Here is a 10,485-nt window from a genome sequence, read left to right as displayed (position 1 = left end):
CGCCGGGCTCTCCTCCCGGCGGCGCTCAGAGAACAAAGCGCTGCGGAGACCGCCTGCGGTGTGCGCTCGGCCGACTTCTACAGCGCGGTGGTAGTTCCTAGTCTGTCTCCTAGTTTTTAATTTAATTTATCGACGGAAGCAAAACTGCAAAGGATCCCCAGTGGCTTCCACGAAGGGAGTGGAGCCAGGGCTTACTGGTGACCGCGGCGAGGACGTCTTTTAGCAGAGTTTTGAAGTTAAAGATCTGCACAGCATGAATGTGGGCACAGGCCCCAGAGAACCAGAAACCATGAGGGTTTTTTGTTTTGTTTTTGAGGTTTTCGCTGTAGGGCGCGTGCGCTCGCCAGAGACAGAAAGCGAGGGGATCCCAGGGGGGCTGGCCACGCCACAATCCCTTCTCCTCCATTCTCCTCTTGAGATCTTGGGCAAGCAGGCACACGCGCCCGGCGTGAGTTTAAGCCACGGGGTCCGGGAACTTGCTAGAAATCAATCCCCCAAACAGGTTCGGGGCAGAGGTCACATTAGGCATCTGCCTGCAGCCATGTTTTCCACAGGACCCTCCCCAAGACACGAGGCTTTCCCTAGCTGAACTGATTTTAGAGTTATTCGGGTGTGGAATCACAGAAGCCTCAAAGCCTCAGATGCTATAAAGGTTTTTTTTTTTTTAAATTATTATTATTTAAGATGGAAGGGGCTCTTTCTAGAATATTCCTCGCAAGATAGGTTACAGAACCAATGATGAAATCCTCTGTCCACCTTCCAGTAGGTTAAAGAGACAAATCAAGACCTGGTTGATTAATCTCCTCAAGTGTTCCTCATATATAGGGAAACTGAAAAAAAGTAAAACATGCAGCATGAACTCTGAGAAACCGTCCTCCCAGTGTGGCTGGGATCTGCATGGAGAACTGAGAGCCCTGCCACACCACCCCAGCCCCAGGTTCCACCCCACCTTTGTCATTGCTGGGGTGGCGAGAAGTTGGGGGGAAACAGAGAGCTGAGCGGCCCCCACCCCCAGAGAGGTAGGACGGTCACCCTGTAGCCCCCGCTTCCACAACTCCAGGCTTCAGGAGGACCCTGTTCTGGCCTCACCCTCACCTCTGTCTCTCCCTCACCTCCTGCCCTCTTCCACGCAGAGACTTTGTCTTAGGGTTTCCCACCTCCCTCCTGCTGGGGTAATGGAAGCTACGCGAGGACCAGGAGAGCCAGGACAGAATTTCTGCTGGATGTCCCCGAGGGCAAGGCTTACTTAACACCCCCTTCTGCCTTAATGAGCCATTCACGAGTGTGCCTTGGAGCATCCTGTCTGTCAGTGCCTGTTCCCCGCATTCCCCCTGGCCTGACCTCGGGAAAGCAGACTGGCCAGCTGAAGATGCTGGCCTGGGTAGGACACAGAGCCACACTGAGCACTCGGGTAACCCCAGACTTCCCTGCTGTTCAAAAGAACACACACACTCTGTGTTATGTCGGACCATTCGGAGAGGGACGTGGAAGAGGGCGGAGGAGTGGAAGGTACAGTCGTGGGCACCTTGGTGGGAAGATGGTGGGCGCTGGGGTCGGACCTCTGACTCTGCTGCTCAGAACCTGCCAGGCCCTGCACAGGTCAGAGAATCTTGTGAGCCTCCGTTTTCTCATCAGAAAATGGGGGTGCTACAACTAACCACTCGTGAGGATACTGTGTGGATTAAGGAAATAAATATGTATTAGAAGGACTGTGTTTGGGGGTGGCAGGTGGTGTACAGTTACATCATTGGACTCCTGCATGGCTGACTGTGGTTTGAGTCCCAGACCCGGCGGCTTGAAAATCACACTGGGCATGTATACATGTATGCCTAGAATCCCGGAAGAGGAATAGAGGAGCAGAGATTATGATGTGGCCATCTCCCTGGAGATGATTTCTCTCTTTCTCTCTCACTACGTCTGTCTCTGTCTCTCTCCAGCAGTGCATGTACCCTAAGGCAAAAACCTCTAAACAGGTGGTGTACAGTTACATCATTGGACTCCTGCATGGCTGACTGTGGTTTGAGTCCCAGACCCGGCGGCTTGAAAATCACACTGGGCATGTATACATGTATGCCTAGAATCCCGGAAGAGGAATAGAGGAGCAGAGATTATGATGTGGCCATCTCCCTGGAGATGATTTCTCTCTTTCTCTCTCACTACGTCTGTCTCTGTCTCTCTCCAGCAGTGCATGTACCCTAAGGCAAAAACCTCTAAAAAAATAATGAAAGAAGTGCTGTAGGTAGAAGTTGTACAATCTATGAAGGCTCTTTTGCCTTTTCAAAGCCATTTTATTAAGGTACTGACCTACAAAAAGCTGTAAGCATTTACTGTATACATACAACTCGATCGGTCTGGCATTAAGTACACTACACCGGTGAGACCGTTACCACAGTCCGAAGCATACCTACCACCTCCTCGAGTTTCCTCCTGTCCTCTTCATTATCGTTACCATTCATCGGTAACAAGAACACTTAAGGTAAGACCTACTCCCGCAAACTTTCAAGTGTACACTGAAGTATTGTTAACTACTTACTCATCTTGCATTACTGAAACTCCGTGCCCTTTGTGCAATCCCCCCTCCCCCCCAATTTCTCCCTCTCCCAAGCAACCACCATTCTACTCTCTGAGTTATTCAACTATTGTGCAGCTGAGCGAACAACACTGCAGTAAATATGGCAATGCCAGCATCTCTTCACGATCCTAATTTTCGTCACTTTGGGTAGATGTGCAGAAGTGGGATGGTTAAGATACACGGTAGCTCTGCTTTTAGCATGTTGAGAAACCATCCACTATTTTCCAGATGGGGCCGGTCCAGCTTACACTCCCACCCATAGTATTCAAGGGTTTTCTTTTCTCGAACATGTTTCATCTTTTGGTTTTTGGTAACAGCCAGCCGAATGGGGGTGAGGTGATGTCTCACTGAGATTTTGATTTTCACTTCCATGAGGGTTAGTGTTGTCAAGGATCTCTTCAGACATTTATTGGCCATGTGTATGCCTTCTTTAAGAAATACCTACTCAGGCCTTCTGCCCACTTTTAAAATGGGCTATTTGGTCTGTTGCTTATTGAGTTGTAGGAGTTCCGTACGTATTTGGGTTAGTAACTCTTTATCACACATCTGTTTTGCAAATATTTTCTCCCAGTCTGTAGATTGCCTTCTCATTTGACTGTTTCCTTTGCTGTGCAGAAACTTGTTGGGTCGATGTAATGCTACTTCTCTATTTTTTTATTTTGTTGCCTTTGCTTTTTGGTGTCACATGCAAGAAATTCTTGCCAAGACCAGTGTCAAGATTTCTTCCTGTTGTGTTCCTGGAGTTTTTTGAAGTCTTCTATTTAAGCCTTTGGTCTATTTTGACTTAATTTTTGAGGATGATGTGAGATAAAGTTCTAATTTTATTCATTTTCATGGGCATACTCAGTTTCCTCAACATCATTTGCTGAAGAGACAATCTTTCTTCATTGTATTTTCTGGACATCCTTGTGAAAGATCACATGTGTGTGGTTTACATACGGGTTTTTATTTCCGGGCTCTCTAATGTGTTCCGTTGGTCTATACATTTGTTTGTTTGAACCCATACCATACTGTTTTGATTACTGTTGCTTTGTGATATATCGTGAAATCAGAAAGTGATGCCTGTGGCTTTGTTCTTCTTGCTCAAAACTTGCCTCGGTTGTTTTCTCCTGGCCTGTTTTTACTTAGCGAGTCGGTCCCATCTCAGACTCAGTGAGGAGTCACCCAGGCCTTTCTCCACGGCTGCTTTCTGTGACTCTCTATTGGGTTATCCAATACAGTAGCTGCTAACCATGTGTGCTTATTACATTGAAATCCATCACGATCAAGTTCAATTAAAGGCGTCGTTCCTCAGTCTCATTGTGCACAACGCGAGCGCTCAGTGATCACATGTGGTCGGTGGTTACTGTGTTGGACGGCGTCGATAGGGGAGCCTCTGCCCTACAGAGTGTTCTCCCAGACAGCGCAGGAGCGTTCTTCCGCCCGAGCGATGCGTGAGGACACTCCGGGAAGATGCAGGTTTTCCCATCCGGCACCTCGCTTTTCTTCTTTGTCTCTTAAGGAGTAGTTCTGTATAACTGGAGGTCTTCCGTCCTGTTGCAGCTTTTTCCTCTGCTGGGGCGCCTTTTGGATGGTAAATGGCTAGACTCGTTTATAAATGAGTCATCAGATGTGTATGAGTCAGACACCATCTTCTGGACTTCTCCCTCGGCCTTGAAGGTCTTTGCTTATGTGTTTTCTTTCCCCTTCTCCGTGAGCTTTATGGCCGGTGGTGCTGCTGGTTTGGGAGCAGACACTGAAATAGTAGGAAGAGGATTTTCTGCCCCGTTGTACCCCGTGTGTGGTGCGTTTTGTACCTGAGTGCAATTACTGGAATGCCAAGTCCAATGTGTGGGTAAAAGCCAGAGAGTGTTAAATTGCTCAGACTTAGGAATGCTGCAGCTCACTCATTCTGTAAGACCACTTTCCGAACTCATCACTACATGGTAGACTATTTATTTTAGTTCTTTATGTTGGCTGTTTTCTCTCTTCCACTCTAGACCGTAAACCTCAGAGGCAGAGCTTTTTCGATGGTTTGTTCATTGAGTAGGGTTGAGTAGGGTTGGTGCCTGTCGACTATCAGTGAATGACAGGACAGATCTATGTGGAACTCGCTAAGGTAGACAGACGCTGCAATAAATAGATGCTTAAACGATAGGAAAGTGAACTGGTCCTGTAGCTCAGCAGTTAAGCCCAGTGCGGGGGAAGCTGAATCGCACACACCAGGTCGTGAGCCCTGGTCCAGCTACTTGCAAAGCATGCCTCGTGTGCACACGACCAAGACCCCGATGGGATGGAGAATAGGGGGAAAGGATTGCAGCATGGCCAGGTCCCGCTGGGGGGCGCTTTCTCTCTCTCTCATGCATATCCCCTCTGATACTAAATAATTATTTTAATTATTTATCTTATTTATGATTATCCTTATTTCTTCACATGTGTTCAACAGAGAGAAACAGAGAGAGAGAGAGAGAGCGAGAGAGAGCGAGAAAGCAAGCCACCAAGTCTGGGACTTGAACCGCAGTCAGCCATGTGGGAAGTCAAGTGCTTCAACCACCACGCCACCTGCTGACCCCAATATTTAATTTTTTTTTCCAAATCAAGGTGTAAATGGGGCTTTGCTTCCAGTGAAGGCTCCAGAGGAGAAATGCTTCCCCTTCCCCTCTTCCTAGCTGGCTGTGAGCCGCTCCTTGGTGCACCTTGGCTTAGAGATGCGCCCGTCTGATTTATGCCTCCATCATCCCATGTCCACTCTCCCTGTACCTCTTATTGTAAGGACATTGGACGTGTTGGATTCAGGGCTGGTCCTTGCCCAGAACGCCCAGCTCCTAGCCAGTTGCAAACGCAGACACCTATATTCCAAGTGATGACACGGCCTGACATTGCAGTGGACATGGATTTGGAGGGACGCTATTTAGAATTTTTTATTTTATTTTACTTACTATTATTATTATTTTAAAATTTTGGGATAGGGTGTTTGCACTCACCAGACAGCGTGTGCGTGCACGCGCAAGAGAGAGAGAGAGAGAGAGAGCTGCCAGGTCTAGGATTCAAACTGTGGTTGGTCATGTGGGAGTCCAGTACCTTAACCACCATGCCAAGGAGACACTGTTTAACTCCGTACAGGTCTTCCTTATTTTGATCCCGACTCTATCCAGCTACTTCCACATGCTGGTTCGGGTCACAGATCTGTCTCGCCCTGTGTATCTCTGTGTTCAGAGTTACCTGACCAGGAGTGACACTCGTCCTGAAAATTTCGCTGGGAACTTAGATCATCCTTTGGCGTCTGTCTTCAGAACCAAGGTTAGCCCCAGGCCACCTGTAAGCCGCCTCCTTCGATCGGGCTTCCCTCCGCTGCTCTCACCTTCCATGGCAACAGATACCTCTGACCTTTTTCTGCTGCAAGATGAAGACTGGCCACCCCTGAGGACAGGCAGAGGAAGGCGCAGGGTCCCCTGTCGGGCCGTATGCCATGAGAAGCCCAGCAGTGGCCTGTGCCGGAATAGTGCCCTGGACCCCATGTCCCGGGACACCACACGAAGGAGGTCCTCCCCCTGTGCCTCTGTGCTGCTCACAGCCAGCCCATGGGCCTGTGGGGCTGAACCCAGGGCAGGGAGCCATGGCTTCCAGAGGGTGGTGGGCCCTGCGGGCCTCAGCTGCATGTTGACTCATCCTGGGGTGACATGGCTTTGGGAGTCCCGGGGTCTCCCTCACCAGCCAGGGCTTAGATCTGCTAGAACTGCCTGGAGGCACAGGCCGGGCGGTGGCCAGGGAAGGGCCTCCACCTATGCCCTGTGGAGGCCCGAGACCTGGGCCGTCAATAACAGTGTTTCCTGGGCAGTAGGACCCAGGAGTCTGTGGCAGCTGTCCAGGTGGCCGGCCAGGTGCTGGGGAAAGGCCCTGCGGAGAGCCTGGCCGCCCCATCTCACAAACCACCACTGCCCTTTCTTCCCTCCCTAAAACCTCTCTCCTGTTCTCTGTTCCCGTGCTTCCTAATTGAAGCAGTGTGTGGAGAAGGCGGGGAACCCGAGAAGCCACTAACAGGCCAGACGGGTAGTCTCCTAATTGAAGCAGTGTGTGGAGAAGGCGGGGACCAGACGGGTAGTCTTCCCTGTCCCTGTCCCTTGTCTGCGAGGACTGTATTCTGGGGCGATGCTAAAGCCGCTGTGGGGCGCGTGTGGCCACGTGTTTACTGCCGGGGGAAAGCGATTGCCATAGGGCGTGGGCGCTGCTCCGTGGCCTGAACCTGGTGGGCGCAGGAGTGGCTCCTGGGAACTGCTGCATGGCCGTGCTTTCCAGAGCTGTGGCTGCCCCAGCCCTGTCCGCAGTCCCTGCCCTTCCTCTTTACTCCGAAAGGGTTGAGGCAGCGCTGGCTGGTCTGTGGCCTCCCTCCCAGTGTCCCACCCCATAAACGTGGCCCCTCCACTGCTGAGCACTCTGCTGGTTTCTGCGCGGCCGTCTGAACGCTGGTTGCTCAGGCTCAGCGCGGGGTTGCCCTTTGGGAAGCCAGGCGGTCCTGCAGGGGACAGTGAGTGTCCTGCAGTTTCAGAAACTAAGAGACGCAAGAGGCCCTCTGGAGAAGGGCAGTCGGCCACCAGGCTGGGGCAAGTGGGGGGCTGAGTGGTGGCCCCACTTCCCTGCCCGGGTTTGTGCCCCTCAGCCCAAGGCTCATTGACCCCGCTAGTCCCCGCATGGAAGAGTGTCTTGTCACCAGCACTAGGACAGCGTGAGAGAGCGTCCTTACGCAGCTGTGAAGAGGAGGGGAGTCTCTCCACAGTTATGGGGTGTCGTTCTGCTAAAGCAGTGATCCCCAACCTTCCCGGCACCGAGGGCCAGCCTCGTGGGAGACAATCCCTCATGGACATGGCTGTGTACCTGGGATGACCCAGGTACACCACATCCGCCAGGCACTCACTCCCACCACACCGCACGGCAGCGGACAGTGAGGCCGTCACCGGGCAGCCGGGCTCAGGTCCCACATGGTCCCTGCTATTTGAGCCCTGTGAGGGTCGACAGGAGGCGAGCCAGGTGGCAGAGCCAGCGCCGGGAGTGGCTGCAAGCCCAGATGAGGCCTCCCGTGCTCACCCGCTGCCTGCCCCCACTGAGCATGTGCTGGGAGGGCATCGGGCACAGACCGGCACGGTCGGCACCACCCCCAACAGGGCATGGGCGGGCAGCACTTCGTGGCCTGGGGGTGGGAGACCCCTGTTTTAAAGTGTCATAGCAATTTGTTAACAGCCGGCAATTCTGGGGAATATTAATCTGGGTCTCCCTAAATCCTCTGAACCATGATCATAGGAAGAGTTCAATGTGATTTTTTTTTTTCTGGCTAGGACATCAAAACTCTTGAAGAGGTAAGAGCCATGAGCTAGACTGAAATATCTGTAACTTATGAGACTCCATCTATATAACCTGTACAAAAATAGGAATGGATTCATCCACTTATTCAACAACTACGCATGTGCCAGGCACTTGGGATACAGCGGCCATCAAAGCAAAGACCCATGCGCGTGGGAAGGTCAGCGTCTACCCACGCGCTAAGCCCCAACCCCGGAGAACAGGCGACAGAGACTGGTCTGAGCCCAGAGGCCTGGGTCACTCCGTGTGTCCTTGTTCCCTGCACCTTGGAGCGACAGCCGGGAGGGGAGGGCATCTACTCTCACCTTGGGAACCCCAGGGCGTGTTTTTATACCCGTCCGTCCGTTTTGCGATTCTCCACGGGAGGCGGTTTAAAGCCCCGGGGAGGGCATCTACTCTCACCTTGGGAACCCCGGGGCGTGTTTTTATACCCGTCCGTTTTGCAATTCTCCACGGGAGGCGGTTTAAAGCCCCAGGCCTTTCTGCCCTCTCAGCTCAAGCCTTTAATCCATCTGGTACTCCAGCCCGGCCTGATCCATGCCTGCTGGCCGTGGGATTTACCGCAGGAGCTATATCGGGCTCTGATGTGGCACTCTCCTAGGCATGGTCACCTGCGCCCGCCTTGGTTAGACCCGCTCTTCTCTCTTGCGTGGTTTGGAAATGAAAGCTACATTTTTTTATGTCCTGTTTCTCTGTGAGCTTTTCAAAACGCTTTTGTCCTGGCAAAGCCAGAAATGGGAGTCCAACATGGAGCTGACACTGTCGTACGGAAGCCACCTGACTTTCCGGCCCTGGCGTCCCCGTGTGTAAAATGAGGCGACTGCCCGTTCGAGGCCCGAGGCCGTCTGAGAGCTGGCGTTTCAGGGCAGCCGCAGACCACGGACAGGACGATGCACTGTCACGCTTTAACCCCCGCCCCCCCTTTCCTTTCCGATAACTGAGGGGCAGACACCATTTGTTCCTCTGACCCTGGATCATGGGGTCTTTTCCGAGATCACTGAGTCCCCAGCTCTCCCACCCACTGTCTAACAATTCCGTGCAATTCAGGGCCGCCGCCCTCCGCCCCGACTGGGCCTCGGATCACACTGGTTACGCGCTCAGTCCTGGACCTGGCAGCTGGCTTTCTCACTTTCCCTCTCTCTCTGTCTTTATCTGGTGGATTCATGTGCCCTATAGCAAATTTAAAATAATAATAATAAACTTAAAGAAATAATTCTTGAACAACAACAAAAAGAACAAAAGTTGCTGTCATCACTCTTGTTCAGGAAATTCCAAGGGATTTGGCAGGGGCAAAGACCAATAATGTAACTTTTTAAAATTTATTTTTAGTTGATGCCTAACAGTTGCATGTATCTGTGGAGTTCAGGGCGATGTTCCCAACGCCACAGGAGTGGTGGTGCCTGGGTCAGGGCATCCCTGCTAACCCAGCGTCTGCTTCCTTCTTAGTGGGTGTTTGCAAGTTTTAGTTTTTTAGTTTTGCTACAGGGCACATGCACTTGCTGGGGGTCAGGGGAGGCGGGAGGCAGAGAGGGAGAGAGAGAGAGACAGAAATCACCTCTCGGGGTATGGTCATGCCACAATCCCTCCTCCTTCTCCATTCTCCTCTTACGATTTTGGGCATGCACACACATGCGCCTGGTGTGTTTTTCAAGCCTCCGGGTCTGGGACTCAAACCTTAGAGTCGGCCATGTGGAATCTACTGCCTTACCCACCCTGGCACCTGTGGCCAGTGTTTACTAATTCTTTCTTCTTACGCTGACCCTCTGCCAAAGTGCAATATTGTCTACTCAACCCCCAAAAGCCCATCAGAAGAGAACGTGGATGCGGTTTAAACCACCATAGCTCTGGTTTCTCCAGGGCGTCTGCTCTGGCTTTGCCAAAGGGTCAACGTTAATCATCATGCCACTCTCGGGGGGAGAAAGATGAGGGGCAGTCGCTGCTGTCAGGGTGTCCACCGGAGGCCCAGGACCAAGCTGGGAGCCAGGAGTGCGTCCAGGTGCTGAGGAAGAAGGTGTGGATGCAGGAGAAAATCCTACTAAAACGCTGGATAGAAAGTGCATGTCCACGTGTCTAAAGTTAAGAAACAAAAACCATCAACGTGTTCAGAATAGCAAAGGAGCCCAACCTTTAGGTAAAGAGGGAGCATGCGGGGGTCTCTGAAATTGAGGCAGTTGGCAGTACAGCGACTCAGGAGGGAAAGTGAGTCTGACTGGCCTTGAATCCCAGCCAGAGAGTTGGGGCAGGCCGCCCTGGGGGAGGCGGAGACCTGGCTCAAGTTCTGATCCATCCCCAACTGGCTGGGTGCTCCCCGCCCCCACAAGTGAATCTCCCAGCAACTCAGTTTCCTTTCCTGAAAAGTGGAACAATATAGGGAACCAGCAGTTAGTGTAATGGCTATGTCGCTGGACTCCCACATAGTCGAGTGCGGTTCGTGTCCCTGACCCGGTGGCTTAAAACTCACGCTGGGCGCTTGTGTGTGCATGCCCAAGATCCCAAGAGGAGAATGGAGGAGAAGGGATTGCGGCGTGGCCATCCCCCCTGGGGGGTGATTTCTCGCTTTCTGTCTCTATGTCTCTCTC

General features: G+C 52.1%; 1 protein-coding gene across 1 annotated transcript in view; it reads left to right on the top strand.

Moving 5' to 3' along the window:
* The window catches only part of CORIN (corin, serine peptidase), a 309,818-nt gene that overhangs the window by 915 nt on the left and 298,418 nt on the right, over positions 1-10,485 (top strand). The gene's annotated exons all lie outside the window — the stretch shown is intronic.

The sequence above is a fragment of the Tupaia chinensis genome, unplaced genomic scaffold (genome assembly GCF_000334495.1).
Source record: "Tupaia chinensis unplaced genomic scaffold, TupChi_1.0 Scaffold000054_1, whole genome shotgun sequence".
Lineage (NCBI taxonomy): Eukaryota > Metazoa > Chordata > Mammalia > Scandentia > Tupaiidae > Tupaia > Tupaia belangeri.
The sequence above is the reverse complement of the archived record's forward strand: the minus strand, read 5'-3'. Positions and strand labels throughout refer to the sequence as shown.